General features: G+C 39.6%; 1 protein-coding gene across 11 annotated transcripts in view; it reads left to right on the forward strand.

Moving 5' to 3' along the window:
• The window catches only part of LOC126921161 (uncharacterized), a 238,046-nt gene that overhangs the window by 210,595 nt on the left and 10,586 nt on the right, over positions 1–16,865 (forward strand). The gene's annotated exons all lie outside the window — the stretch shown is intronic.

Here is a 16,865-nt window from a genome sequence, read left to right on the forward strand (position 1 = left end):
AATAATTGTAAGGCAAGTTAGTATTCTTGTATGCGGCATGTAGTAGCTATAATGGTAGCTTTGCTCTCGGCACTAGGTTCAGCGTTCTCACATTTGTTATATCTAATCCGTAATCTAGATTTCTACATTCCACGGTGGTAGAACCTTTGAAACGAATTTGCCACGCAACAAAAGTCTGTGACTAGAACGCTCAGCTTCGTATAACGAGTAATGCGACAAACCTATATATTTTTACAACTTTATCGAGCATGTAACGGATTACAACGGATTAATTATCTTCTAATTTACGACTATCTGGATTTATTAGAACTCACTCTACCGCAATAACAGCCCATAACGCTTTTATATCGTTTTATTGTCATCATTTTATTGTGCTTCGTACACACACACACATATGTCATACCTTTGAAAAACCACTTTTTGGTTATTTCGTGTAATGCAATTTAAGAGTATCGCGTAGCAGATTTAAGGTACGTCGTAAAAGTTAGAGTATATACGTTTATCGATTATTCGATCGTCGCGCGATTAGTCTATAGTTTGTTTAAAAAACACGGCAGAGATGCACAAAATTTTCAACAAAGTACGTACCGTTTTCTATTTCAAACGATGACAGCCTACATTCCACTCTATCTTAAGCTCTCGCGCCTCTTGTCCTCGTTATCCTAAGTCGTCTTTGAAATTTTTTATCTTCACCGAAACATGTCAATGATATGCAAGAAAAATAATTACTTGGTTTCCAATGTTACGATATTTAACTCTCTTCCAGCGACTAATTTATTACGAATAATTTCTTGAATGAAACTCCGTTGAATAAGGCTGCTCTCGCGCGTGCATCTTATTCAAACAAACTTGGCAAAACAAAATTCTACGGTACGATACGTACCGTACACAAATACGATATATACGCTGTATCTTTTACATATCTTCATTGTCAAACGTAAAGCCAAATACAACGAATTAAGGGAACGTAACTGTTACGTAACACGAGGCAAAATATCAATGAAATATTAAATTATACTTAAGCCACGTTAATTCTTCGCAAACAAGGTTCTTTTACGCTTTGTAGGCAAATTACGTTGCTCGTGTTTAAATCAACTTTCTTCTTTCGCGAAAGCAAATATTTAGCGATCAATTACATTTTTCAAATGTATAGAATATATATATATATGAAGAACTTCGTTCACCGAAAGCGATTAGACTTATTCCATATCTGTACGTTAAACAATCTTACATATTCTGGTATCTACGTCCTACATTTAGGACAATATATATGTCTCGTCGTAATTCCGGGAAATTCTGTAATTTGGAGTTCTCTGATTCGAAGATGGAAAGCGCAGAGATTGTTCGCCGAAGGAACGCGTATTCCGCGTGAGGAGCGAATTACTTTCCATTACACGGTTAATCGCAAAAGGGGACGATAACCTGGAATGTCGTCTCGTCCCAGTTAAACACCGAAGTACCTTTGAAAAGGGACGGAAGACTGGGTTCTCTGGCGGTGATGGATGGAAAACCGAGGCGATAGACGAAGGCAGCGGTCGTCCATTCAATTATATTAGAGTCACAGACGCGTGCAGAAATGGCCGGTCGGAAGAACTAGAATAGAAGCGGTGAATAGTGCGATGGACTTTACGAAACTGTCACGTGGCGCACGTACAACTTCGCTAACGCGTACGTCTAGTCTGGATTCATTGGTCCGCGACTAGTTTAGGTGATTAATTTGAATCAAAGAAAACGATGTCCGTGAAGTTTCACCGTGTCACGAAGAGAATGCAAATAGTCGAGCTTCGACTGACCATTGAAGTCTGTTCTTTGCGAGTTGAGATACGGGACACCGTTGATATACCGTAATTTAGAATGCGATAGGAAACGATAAATATTTTGCGCGAATAAATATATACAGTATACTTTCGCATATATTTTATCGTGCTATTACGAACATTTGCATGACAACTTTTTACGAGAAATAATCGCCCACGGTTTACAAAACCTCGATGGTAATTGTGGAAATTGTAGCGGAGAAACGAATCGTTGTGGGTATCGTTCGAGAAACTCGATGGTTTTTTCGTATGTGGAAGGTTTCGTACATGTTTTTGAGACGAAAAGAAAATTGATAGAATATTAACGAAGGCAAGATAACGTGTAGCAGCGTAAGACTATAGCGAGCATAAAACAGGTATAATTTTACGCGTAAAGTTGAAATCGCGAAGCTGCTCATTTTCTCTTAGTGGATTTCAGACTCGTCGACGAATTGAAAGTTCCTTGTTCTTTCTTAATTAAGTCGATAGGATGTTGCCCGAAGAGAAAAACGGTCATTTGCGTAATTGCGGGAAATTAAATTAATATCGCGCGTCAAGTTTGCGGTTCGCAAAAAACTCTTGATAGCTCACGTCGTAAACGAAGTAATATATTTTTGATAATGCGCAAAAATCGTATTGCTTCGAAGATATACGAACTTCGTGCGCTGGTACGCCGATATAGCTTCGTTTTTGCGAAAGATGACGAGAAAATTATTGAAAGAAAGAAATTCGATTAGAGATTCGATTGGTTATAAATATATACATAAATAACGAGATAATTAACTAAAATAATATGTAAAATAACGGCATGTCCTGTTTATACTTGTACACGGTATCATTTCTGTATCTATTAAAAGTATGATAAAAACTATCCGATGAAAGTTGCCTTATTTTATTATTATTATTAATGAAACAGGACTAATGGAATATCTCTTTTTTCAATCGTTACGGAGACTTCGATATATTTCTGTGATATTACGATTTAGTAATTAATTTTAAAATACGGAATGCGTAATGTATATTTGAATAATATTTTTTCCAATATCTTTGTACGATATCGAATATCGATAGTATGACGATCGTTGCGTAACGTTTGTCACTTTTACACAGACGGAGTAGGCGAAACGTCAGTTTCAGTTATACATCTAAGTATGCACCTATGCATCTCGTACTTATATTTTAAATTATATCCATTGCTACGAGATTCCATCGCGAAAGCAATATATATGTAAACAGTTTCAACGCTCGATAAGAGAAAGAATCATCGAACGTGCGTATATTCGGTGTGTTTCGATACCGTTTTATACGCTGCAATGCTAATAAAATTTCAGAATGTTTTGCACGTATAACACGCGTAATATATTTTATGGTAAATGTCCAAAATACTTTGGCGAATCGCTGTACTCTACGATGTACTGTACTTTGAGTAGCCACTTTTGTATTCATCGAGAGCTTGTTCTAAGAAGAAAGAAAGAAGGAAAGGAGGGAAGGAGGAACGAAACAAAAGCAACGAAATAATCCAGTTCGCGTTTCTTTGTATAGTCTGCACTGCGAGCATTTTCCACAAAACGTGAATGTCTACCGTAAAACAAAGACAATAAAATGCGAGCAGACACAACAAGTCGAACCCGCGTAGAGTTCACGAATAACAGAGGGAACGTTTGCGCGGCGAAAATTTCTCTAGTCTTTTAAAACTTCGCTCGAATTAGTCGGATTGGGCATTTGAATTCGAGAAAGCCTAACTTCAAGATCGTGTTCATACGAGTCAAGTAACTCGACTTTGAAATTGTTCGAAATCGGATAAATTGGCTTCGAGCGAAATTGTACCTGTAGCGAAAAGTGGTTTTGAAGTTAAAATTAAAACTTAATTCAGCCAATTAATACATACCGAGAAACGACCGATATACCAGGATTAGAAACGAAGCTAAAAACATTAGACCGACTACGAACGCGCGATCTTTTCGACGCTGCGTTCTCGCTAGGCTCTCGTACGTCTTTCTCTGTTTTCCCAGTTAAAAACTTGAAACCATTTTACTAACGTTTACTACCGTGCGAATTACTCTTATTTCGTTCAACCTGAAACTCGCTTCGAACCAAGTTCGATCTTTTATATATTCTTTCATTTAGAACTTGGACGAAGCAACAGTTTTGCGGCTACTTTTAAAGCCGGCGTCGGACCAACGGTGCGCGGCAAGTCACCGCAGCGACGTCGGGTTCGGAGAACAGAGAATAAAATCTTTGTACCTCGCGAGAGAAGGGCGCACGCGTGTGTATTTCCTTGTCCTTGAAACGATATTTCGAGTTGAGCGAATATCGGATTAACATTACCAAAGTGATATCAAATTGCTTGAATTTAAACCACTCGGATTCGACTTTGCCAATGTGAAAGAAGCTTAACCTTTACCGATCCGATAAAAAAGATTCTTCAATTTCCAATTTCCTTTATATATAAGTATAAGTATTGTACGGAGTGTAATATGTAGCGTGTCGTTGTCAATTCGTACGGTGAAAGAGAATACGCTTTGACAGAAAATGGATTAAAAGCGAATGTTTCGGTAAAGGGGAACGTAGCAGCGTTCGACCGTAATATCACGGCGTAAAGGTTACCTTTAACTTACTTCGTCGTTATCTGAACAAATAGTACCTTGGATAAATAGATATTCCGTTTAAATATCGAATTTCTTCTCGAATCGTACTGAAATTGCATGGTCGCTATCAGCCGCGAGACACTAGGCTTGCTAGAGTATGAACGGCGAGGAAACCTAACCCAAATAAAAGAGAACGCTCTGGAAGCATTAAGATATCGTCGTTCGGATATCGAGAATTGAATGCGCGGTAAAATTCGACCGGCCAGAAATCACGATAATCGTAAACGTCCAGACACCGTTAACAGCGATGTAACAGCTTTTACTCAACGGTTGGAGAAGTGGTCGTGTACTAGTGTGCATTAAATTCCCTATTCACGACACATATGCGCGTAAAACGGAGTTTCCGAGATTCTTGATACTGCATAAAATACAGTTAATTGCGCGAACGAGTTTGCGATGAGTTTCCGCGAGTATTACGATGCACCGCCACCATTTTCCGATTGTTGCGAACCAAATATATCACGGTGCATCGTTCAACTTCTTAATTTTATTCCTTACAACGGATATCAGGTATATTTTTCGTGCCACTGCTATTTATTACAGAAATAAATTATATATCGAACATGTAGAGCGTATAAAAGTTAAATAACAACTACAAGATTTTATTTAGAATTCCGAAGCGTATTTTCCTTGAGTATAGGTACACGCGTGTCCGTGTACACTGCGACTAATTTACGCTACAACGAATGACGTCTCAGAACCAATTACATATATCGGTTCTATTCTAAAGCAACGTACAACACGAGCCTAGCATATCAATTGCAACACGATACACACGCACAAAGCATCGATTCGAACAGTTCACGCCGCACTAAAGATAAATCTGCTAAGAATAAATCGTAAACAGGGCATAATAATACCGAAAGTCGTAAAGTTTCTTCTCCTTTAGGTGTAAAACAGCGGGTCACCACCGGTGGCACTGCGAAATTACGATCTCCATTAACCGATTTCTTTCGAACGGGGGCATTATTTTCTATAGGTTCGACGTAAACAGGCAAATGCACCTGCGAACGAGCTGCGCGCATGCAACGGCTCGCGGAAACGGGTACGCGTCATCGAAATAACGAGATTGATCGCTTACTTGCGACGTCCTGGCTCGCGTTGTTATTATGTAACGCAACGAGAAGAGCACGATGAAACGCGCTATCGAAATACGGCTTTTGCGACCCATCTATCTATCTATCTGTTCTTTTTCCTAACCTGGCAAAACGATCAATTTCTTCATTCGATACTTTTGTAGTAGCGTTGCGTTTTGCGGAAATTTTACGCATAATTTCGCTTCGTTCTTAATGGGTTAGGAACGAGTAAATGCAACAGCCGTACTAAGATTTCCCACGTGTACAACGTACAGCCGACTTTATGACGCGTTCGTGGTTTCTTGATACGTTCGAGAGTTAAGGATCTGTCTGTTCTTTTGCTTTCGCGGATCTTGAGATTTTGATTATTCGAGAGCAAACGAATTAGGAGTTTCGATGGGAATTAAAAGGGTTGTAGGTCGTTTTCTGTTTCTTGATAGCGGATAATGGTGTTGGAGCGGGATAAAAATTAGTAAAGCTAAAGGAATGAACGGGGCCAGGTTATATTAACGTAGTAGTTTGCAACGATGAGTAACACTTGGGGTGCGGATAATGGTACAAACGTAACAGTCGTGAGCTAAATCTGCGAGGAAGTTTCTATTTGATGCTATCATTGTGTTGTTTGTATCGCGTAACGTTCAAGAACTGAATAATTAGCCGCTATATATTAGCCTCGTGATTTGTTATTTCAAATTTGTAATTTGTAACGATGAGGAGGTAATACTTGAGCTGTGGATAATGCCACGAACGTAACGTGAACTAAATCTGTAATCTTTTAATGCTATCGATTTATTATACATCCGGTATAACGCGAAGGGAATGAACCGATTAAATCGGTTACTCGTGATTTATAAAATAAATCTGTCTGCTTATGCCACGTATCGTTCATAAATGCGCCGATACTCGAATTGACTTACAGCAACAATACGTATACGTGAATGTTACTAAGATATACGTGTTCAGTGTAAAACATAAACGACTAAAATTAACGACACGACGAAATACTTCGATCCGGTAAAATTATAACTTTTTCTTTCTTTCGAATTCACGCAACGATAGAGAACCAATTTAAAGATAAATAGTTGAACGTAAAGATTATTTCGTGCCTTTCTTGGCTCGAACTAGCCTTTCCTACAAAAGAGGAATACAAACGGGGGAAAAAAACGAAAAGAGACGTGGTAAGATAATGAAATCGGTTGGTTTCGATCGGAAGCATCGATCGACGAACTGATTCAACCAATTTGTGCACGAGGAGAAACACAAGGAGAGACGATAAGACGTAACGAGACTAACGAGGTGCAAGAACGGTCAGAAAAATGATAATCCTGGCCACGAGACGAGTACGTTTCGCCTCGTGAGTGGTGCAGTTGGCTGCGTGGTGAACGAGACATCGCGACGCGACGCGACGGTAATTTATGGTGCTCGAGGGGGATCGCACGAATGCAGAATGGAACGGTGACGCAATTGCACTTCGGTATTCGTTGCACGCTGAATATGGGCTAGGAACCAGTTGACTTTGACCCCGCGTGAACCTTCGAACACGATGCATTCTCGTTGTGCGCACGCGCAACCGGGCACATCACCCAATGGATGCACGCATGCACGCAACTCATGCACGTGTCACGGAAGGAGACAGGTAACCGCCCTGACGGATGATTAAGTCGCGTCCCGTTCTGGATTCTGTCGTCTTAATTTGACGACATTTTCACGTTTAGCGCCGACATTGATTCATACAGTCGTCGAGGGGAAAGACTTATTTTGCGACCGAAACGTTTGACGAGAGTTACCGCACCGTGATATTTCAGAGATCGTCATTAAGATCGTTTACGCGAATCTTCTAGGTACGATAACGACCGTTGCATTTTTTAACACCGAATTTAGAAACATATTATTCCAATTCTACGGGATTTAGATAGCTATAATTGAATTTTATTTATCGAATAAAACACGTACGTACATATATGTATAACTACCTGCTACGTAAAAATTGGAAGCTTAATAAACTTTTCAAGGAGTTTTATTCTACCGGATAATGATTTACCAATACACGTACGAGTATCGAGCAAGCGATATCACTTATCTACCTATTAAAGGAAATTATCTGGCGATTAGCGATACTAGTTGTACCTGTGTCGGCTAATGTCGGCGGGTAATTAATACTTTGTTAAAAAAATAACTAAACGAAGGAGAAACGAAGTTTCGAAATGGTGGAAAGGAACGGGAGTTTCTATTTAATAGCAGTCGTCTAGGATGGTTTGCCATACTGACGCATTCTCTGAAATAACGACCGAATCGATAACAGTAATTACCATTGCTTTAAAATCGAACGACTTCGTATATACCGATAAATGTACGTAAACGCGCGATTTGACTTCTGTAGTTACCAGCGCTTAAGCCACGAAGTTCGCTCGTGTATGCCAGAGGAAAAGGCTCGTTACGAAGTTACGTGATCGGCCGCTTTAAACTTGGCAACAACACGCGTATGTACTCAACGAGAATTACATGCTCTTCTCTCGCTTTAAGTCACTGGAATTACTTGTAAAAGATCGGTTATCAGCAGCCGTTTTTGCGTTTGTCGAAGCGCCTCTGCTCCGCAAGAATTAAGCGTTTACGTGAATCTTCGTCCACGAAGTGGCGCGACGCGGCGACTCTTAACTTCTCAAATTGCTTCGAACGATCTATAATCGAGTCTACTGACAATGCATCTTGGTCGAAAGGTAATTCGTTGGTCGTGTACCTTTTTCTCGACGATATCAATTTCAACTTTTTGGAATTTTATTTCTGCAATTTCTTCTTTTCGTATACACCGCTTATAGAAAGTACAAACATATATTTGCATAGAGCCTCATTTTCCAATGAACCATTTCCTTACCAGCTGTTTTCTACGTTTCATTTTCACAATGGTACGTATCTACTTATTTTTTTGTGATCGCTGGACGATACAAAATTTAACGTACTCGAACTTAATTGATCAAATACTATAACGCCAAGTACGATGGAGCGCAAATAATTTTCGTAGTTGCTATTTCGTATTTAGAAACGAACAGAGACTGAAATGCCACGGAAGACTGGATATTTTCACTTTTTGTTTAGATACCTGTTTTAATACCATTTATTTCTATGGTATACGATAAATAATCGTTTCAATTGGTTTTATTTGTCAACTAGTTTCAGACCGAGATTCAAAAATAGAGCAAATTTAAATTAAACACGCGCTCATGCTGTTTGAGTAACTACTTTAAAAAAAAATCCTTTAATTACTGTTACTGATTGGTCACGTTGATAATGCAGATTTCCTTTAAGAAGGCCATCTAGTTTTATGACTAATTAAGTACTCATGCGTGTATATTATTTGTTTATTTTGCTCCTGGTTGACGAAGAAAGATCCGATCTACTAACGTGTCGTAACGTGCGAGCTTCTATATATATATAGATAATTTAAAAAATTCTGTATGTTTGTTTCAAAAATTAAATGTGTTTTTGCCATCCTCTTGAACATTAAGAAAAACAGCAATAATATTATTCGTTTCTTACGAAAAATCTTCGGTTTATCACTTACTTTGGCAAGACTCGCGTCTACGAATCTACCGAGATATTTCCCACTTTAGATTATATTCGGATTATAATAGATAATTTCAGGTTGATATCAAAATTGCCACTCTTAAAGTTATCCACTGTTTTTTGGCCATCGAATCGCGTAAAAGTCAAAAGATTAAGGACTCGTCGTATATTTCTCGTGCGATCTTTGTTTATAAATCACCCAACTATCCGAAACCATCCGAAACACGCGTAAAACTGAAAGTAATCGAAGCGATACACCGTAGGTAGGTATTCCTCCTTTGAGCTCGTAAGTCACGAGCATAGCCCGGAGTGGTTGACGCTGTAACTCGCATATTCAATGAGTCGCCCCAAGTGGAAAAAAAATATAATCATAGCGAACGCCAGATTATTATAAATCAATCGATCTTGATCTTTTGCCCGATCCCTGTTTCAGGATATTAGCCGCGTTTATATGCGACTTGGTCTACCCGAGCTACAAAAAACCTGACGCTTTCTCGCCTCGCAATCACGGATAATTTCTAATCCTTGAACGGCTCTCGAAGATGCGAGCGAGGATTCCACGAAATTACTCCCGGTTTCCCCCGATTGCCTGATTACTTTGATCATTTGCACGTAGAAGTTGATCTCGTTCTATCGAAAAGAATGCGAAAAGAGATGCCCAAACTTGACTGAAACTGGCCAGTCACGTTTCCAATGTATACGTACATCGTCGAACGCGTCGCATTTATATATATCGCGTTTATGTTATATACATATACATATATATATATATTTTTATATATTTATATATTTATAGAAAAATATAACGTCCATCTGGCGCAGGAAAGGGAAATTATATGAAATTACATCATCTATACCGTAATTTACGTGGTAAACGGTATTGAGGGGATCGACTACATCGGCCTTGAGCGTGTCATTACGTTAAGTACGTATATTGAAAGATTTTCGCGCTTCGAGACTAAGCGTTGTTCGTAAGACGAGAAACCTTTTACCGAATGATAACGCGTAATCTAGGATGATGGTATTGCGGTATACGTACAATGTCATTGCGATCATAGTAATTTCTTACTCGTAAGTTGATGCGCATGAAACGTTGTTTATTTTTTCGGTATTTTTCATACGTTCTGATCAGATGATACGTTACAACGTTAGAGATATTAAAAATAGAAATATTTTTGGCATCGGATACTATACCGCCTGAGGCACACGTCTAATTAGACAGTAACGAGCGTAGATATCGTAATTGTGTGCCACTTGTGGGATTATAATCCGATTCGACATCCACTATAATTTAGTTGACAAATTGCAGCTTTGCTTCTCATTAATTACAGACCTACCATTAACCTGCAAGTATCGAAAGGAACAGATTTCCACACTCGTGCCAATAATATCTGCAAAATGGCTCGCTGTATGCCGATCGATATATATTACAACTGGATCGTCGATCAAAAAATTACACACGGAGTCAATGCAACTACCATAATTTACTAGATTAAACGGGATATCGACGACTGTAATTGACGCTGAGAAGAGACATTAACTTGAAAGTCTTATCGACAGTCTTAATGATTTCGAAGAAGCCTAACAATTGAAAAATTACATGCGTGCGCAAATGTCCAATCCCCTGTTACGTATAATTTGATTGGAAAATTTAATAGTGTCGTATATTTCTATATTAATTGTGTACTTTAATTAATTTCGGATATGATAGAAGTTATACAGGAAGAGAGAACGTTTCTTTCAAGTTTCAAAGTACTTTAGGCAAATACAGGAAATGCGCGTTACAAACTTGAAATTTGCATTTAACGATAAATTCCTTGATAAGTCAAAACTACCGGCAAGAGAAATATCTAGCATTCTTTCTGGGATTCGATGCGAAGGATGTTAGGTAGTTACGACCAATAATAATAATCGAGAATTTCAGGAATAGAAGTCAATAATATGCGCACATTAGTTGTTTCAACTCGCGCCAGATGCGTACAAACTACCGTGCTGTGACACTCGTCTAATCGTAAGCTAGCGAAACTAACGACAAAATAAACTCCCGAGATATCGATTGATGCGCTACTTGGTAAAAGAAAAAAGAAAAGTAACAAAGTTGTACAAGGAATCTTTTAAACGCTATTTCATTGCAACTATCTCGTACTATTTCATAGACAGACTATTTTTACAGTTTTCCATTTTATTCCTTTCTCGAACGTAATCAATTTGAACTCAGCGGGGATATTTTACCAACAATTGAATCTCTGGCGAAGTCTACGCTTAAACAAACTGAAACAAGCTTAATCGTCTAAACTCGACCGAACAAACGTACGTCAATTCTAATTTTGCAAGTAAACTTTTCAAATGGCTGAACGTCAGCCTGCAACGTGAAAGTTAATACGTGGATTGTCAGTTAGCAAGCAAACCCCTTGCATGGTCAGAAGAAAGTTTCATTGGCGCGGACAGGGTTAACAGGGACCACATGTCTCCGTGTATATTGACCGGTTCCAGAATAAAAGGGATACGATGATTTCAATAATTTCGCCCGCGCATTCTTCATTCGAGCTGTTGACAGTGGAAAAAATCGGCTGCATCGGCCCCTCTTTTCGTCGTAGTCGTAAATCTCGCAGGGAAAACACAAAGGTTTGTTTAGGCGTCAAGTTTGATACACGATCGCTCGTTCTCGCTCGCCTACTGGAATTCGAGGGTGAACGCGATCATCGAATGAATAATCACGGTGCAACACGTGTTTCTCGATGTAGTGCATCGCGTGTTGCTCTACATTTATCGAAGCTACGAATAGTCGAAGAAAGTTTAACTATGGTTAGAGTTCAATTGATAGATACACGTATGCACTACCACTCGAAAGTGGAGTAGGACGTTTGTTCATTTCTTTCCAGATGCGAGATAATGAAATTGTCGACGAGGAGACGCGAATCGCGTGTAATTTTATTGTCTGCTATTAATAGTACGCGTAATGGAATATCACGATACGCTAAAATAGACTTTTTAGAGTAAATTGTGCGAGTAAAAAATTACTTCGTTTACTATTTTTCTTTTTAATTCGTAAGCTAGAAAATATGTAAATGAGCAATATCTTTAAGGCCAATAACGTGGACGATTTAAGACATTTTTGACAATTATCGTTTACGTCTAAACGATAAAGCGCTTTCAATTCACGGTCGGCAATTGCGCGTATCTCTCGACCGTATAACTTAAACTTTCAAAGTACATTTAAACGTAGAATTGATAACTAAACATTTCCCACGATACGAAAAATAATTATAGCTTGGAAATGAAAGAAAATTATACAAAATTGCACGTAAGAAACTTGTAGGTAATTTCTCGAAACAACATAACAGCGCAACAATTTATATAAACACGAAACAGCGCGGATTAATATTCCCTTCCATTGTCAACTTTACCCTTGTTTTTTATTATTATTATTACTATTCTTTGTACCACGTACATCTTGCTATACGTATTATTGACAATTATCATTATTATTAATATTATTATCGTCATCACAGATGTTCGATTATCTATTCGAATGAAATCCTCGGCTCTCGATAAACTTTATTATGCATAATCGATACCTGTACGAGTAAAATCGTACGAACGAAGCAACCTTCGTCGGTTCGCAAAGTGTGAGGAATGTTAATCAATGGCGGGGCTGTTGAACGGCAAATACGTTTGCCCCCTTCAGGAAAGTACATAAATCGTATTCTGGTTCGCAGAATTGGACAATCTTATTTCTGGTTCGCACCCTTCGCGAATGCGCAAATATATCCGGCGAGATAAATTGCATTATTCGAGGGTCAATGAGATCGTTTCTGTAATCACGCGATGCACACGTAGCTCAATGAAATTACTGTTTCGTGGTATTCCACATTTATCGCTGCTATAAACGACGGTATGCAACAGACATCGGGACTTTCGTTCTTTTTTCCAAGCCCGCCACTGAAGAATTAACGAGGCGACGAATCGGATATAAATCATGCGGTTGGATCCGTTAACGAAATTCATTGTCTCGTATTTTAATCGTATATGAGTTATCGCGACGTAGCTTTATGTGTTTTACGTTTTGAAGAATCTCTTATGCAAATGACTTGCGTTAGGTGGAGATTGGAACGCGATGTTAAATTTCAAAATTGCTCGGTATTTAACGATTTACGCGATAAAACCTTCTTCACCTCCCATATTATTTTTCAATAAATCGAATATAACGACCTTCTAAGGAATATCGCGCCAGTCGATTACCAGTACACGATATTCTTACCGTTAAACATTAGTACGCGTTAACGCACCATGTGTACACATACTATATACTATGTATAACTTCGGTTGAACATCAGCGTGGAATGGGACAAACGAAACGGGTGTGATCGCTTAATACGCACTTGGCAAGTGTAGATAATCGAAGATTCTGGTTGCTTGTCAGTAAGCGAACCACAATATTTCTAAACTCGCTGTAATTACATCTCGTTCCGAGAGATTACGTATCTCGCGTATATCCTTTTTTCTAATTACACACTGCGTAAACCTGTTCCATACAAATTTGCATCGTTGCAAGAACCGCAAAGTTTCCACTCGATAGCGAGGCATTTTTATAATGACGGAAATTTTGCTCTTTAGCTTCGCGGAAAGCAGACACTGGTCGGAAGAGAGTAAGCCCCGCCCTCGTTCCATCAACAAAGAATATAGCTGGATACGATTGATCGATCGATTGCTCGCTGAAAATTACGTTTCTTCGAGGAATGTAATAAGAATACGCGTCGAAGAAACGCTTTTCCTTTCTTCCGTCTTCGCCTATTTGAAACAAGCGCGAACGAAGATCGAATAACGCGTGTTGTTGGTGCCGCAAACGGGTTCAGATAAAACACGAATCAATGTCAGTCCCGCCAACGGTGTATGCGGAAAAGATGAAAGCCGGATCGGGTTTCCGACTTTGCACTTGCAGCCATAACAGCGTCTGGACACATCTATCCTCGCGGTATAGTAGCCGTTCGACTCGGCGCACAGTGACACACGCACGGGCTACGTATGAAACTAGAGGCATTATCCGCAAGTTGTTAATTTCACGCGAGCGAGTAGAACGGACGATGCAAATTCTAATCGCTAAAGATGTAATGTAACGTCGTTGTTACATCATTGATATGACAATACGCGTGATGAACATACGTATGAGCATGCGAGTACGTATGTAGTTAATAAATATACGAAGAGTACAGGGGAAGAACCCGATCAGCCATACTTTTGTGGAAGAGATGGTTGATCGTGCGACGTTAAATGACGAGATAACTCTTTGTTAAGAACGTAGAGTGTATTTTGGAATAATAATAGATACAAAGAATGTTCGCTAAGACGCTCGGTACTAACCGATTCGCTATTGATATCGCACGCGACTCGGACCGATGAAACTGGTCCCCTTACGATCGCGTTCGATTATTTATACTGATCGACGGGGTACCGGTAAATTTCCAATCGCCTTTTGTTAGACGCTTCCGCGTAGCGGCGACATTGTTTCTACCCGGAGTTTAGTTATTATTACAGTATATGGGTGTCCTACGGTATTGATACTCAGAGGAAAGACCACACGTGGCTCGATCGGTCCTCTAGCCCTTGTGCCGCTACATTTTCCATTTTTTGCGAGGCTGTAATTTTTAGTTCAGTACGTTGTCGATAAGTCCCGTCTTGACTTTGAAATTGTCTTCGTATTTGCTTTCGTTCTTTTGCTTCGTTCAAATGAATAATCTGTCGGAGAATAGCAACGAAAACGCTGGAATCTTTAAGAATAACATCTCCCACGATCTTCTTTGCGTCAAACAACTTCGCCTTTAGACTAGACTTTAGACCTTGCACGAATTCTCATTCCTCTTACTAGTTTACGCATCAAATATATCTACTTAACTATGCAGTTGGCTTTGTATACTTTGTGCGTGTTACGAACCCTCGTAAAACGGCGGCTGCTTCGAAAAAAAGACCCTCCCGACGACATTTCCATTTGGAAAGTTACAGTCGTGAACGTTGAACTTCGCCCACGTTCGTAACGTTACGACTCAATAACGCGAAACCCCTAAAGCGCGGCACGCGTAACCAATCGACTGTACAAAGTCGTGGCTCCCTTGTCGATTTTGCGAGCTCCCTGCCATCTCCGATACCGACCCGTTAAACCCACAGAAGCCATCGTGTTTCCTTAGCTTTCGGTAAATTTCGGCAAATCCTCGATCCTCGGCGTTTTCTATTTTTAATAGCCAGATTAGATCTCTGCTAGATTTACAGCAATAAATACTATAATTTAGCAATGATAAAACGGATACAACATTCTTCAAACGATCTTCGACGGATAGCGAGCACGGACTTCGTGAAAGCGATAGAAGTTCGACGTTGCCGAGTGAAAAAGTGAAACCTGTTTTATCGAACCATTTTTAGCGGTTCTTCTCGATTCTCTTCGGTATCCAAGCATTTCTCCTAACGTTCCGTTATTTGATAAAAAATTCGTAAGGAAACGCTGTGACTCGATATCGATATAACTTTTTTTTAAAAATATCGGATGTAACCGACTTTAATCGTTAGTCGTACAGAAAGGAACAAGAAAGGTGGATGGAAAATCAGTAAAATAAACAAATAAAAAGTTAGATCGTTAAAGAAAACGAAGATAATGATATACCAACGATGGCAAGTGGCAAATGAGCATTAAATTAAAAACGGACACGCGAACGGTGGGCGGTTTCGGCGCCGTAAAGTCGGTTTTTCGTTCCGGTCGTACGCATTCTTTACGGTTGTCGACGGGCTGACCACGGATTTTTCCGCGGAGCAAACCGGGTAAACGCTGTAATTAGAGCCGATGAAGAACACAGCCGCTTTCGCTCGTCTAGAAACGAGTTACCATAAAGCGGACAGCGAAATCACAGCGCGGCGTAATGCCGGCGAAAACATAATGCTCGGTGTGCGGTCGTCGGTGGCCGGTCGAGCTGGTTCCGTGTTATACGTAATGTTAATTTACATCCTTCCATCGGGAAGCGTCGTTAATATTTCACCCCGCGTTAGCCCCGTTTCGCAGGCTCGCCAGTAGCCAATACGACGAAACGAAGTTACCTGTTAAACGAAGGGGACAGAAGCGATGTTACGCGAACCACACCACCTCGCTAATTAGAACGTGATAACGACGAGTAATTAGACTACGTCACTGATAACGATCGCGAAATCTTTGCCTGCTTCTCGGAACGAATAAATTCTTTCGATACGAGGATACCGTGGAAGTATGTGACGATCGTAGCTAGCGATGGTATCGAGTTTAACATGCCTTCGATTTAATGACGTATAACGATGTCATTGCAGATGATACGTCGATAAAGTTATAGTTTTACGTCTATTGGAAACGTTTTACGTTTGTTAAAACGAAACGATCTACGAAATTGAACGTATTATACGCGCAGGGTCTGGAAAGTATCGGAACGCTGCTAGACACCTTTTACGGTTATGAGTTTACCGAAATATTTTCAAACTTCATTAGCATCGTTACGAGACTCGACTACCGTGATCTTGTCATTTCAGCGGACACGATATCACGCGATAGTCGAGTCTCGTAGTGCCGTTGATCGAGCGTACATCGAAACGTTTAGCAACGATATTTGGAATTTTTGGAACGTCGTATACGGCATTAATTAATTTAATTATACATAAAGCTCGCTGCGTAAGATTCATCGCGGAACAAGCTGGACTAAAGAGAAGAACGTACGTGATAAAATATTGGCAATTTATATTCAGACGTAAACTTTTTTCAACGGAACGGCGAAATA

This window comes from Bombus affinis, chromosome 10 (genome assembly GCF_024516045.1).
Source record: "Bombus affinis isolate iyBomAffi1 chromosome 10, iyBomAffi1.2, whole genome shotgun sequence".
In the NCBI taxonomy this organism is placed as follows: domain Eukaryota; kingdom Metazoa; phylum Arthropoda; class Insecta; order Hymenoptera; family Apidae; genus Bombus; species Bombus affinis.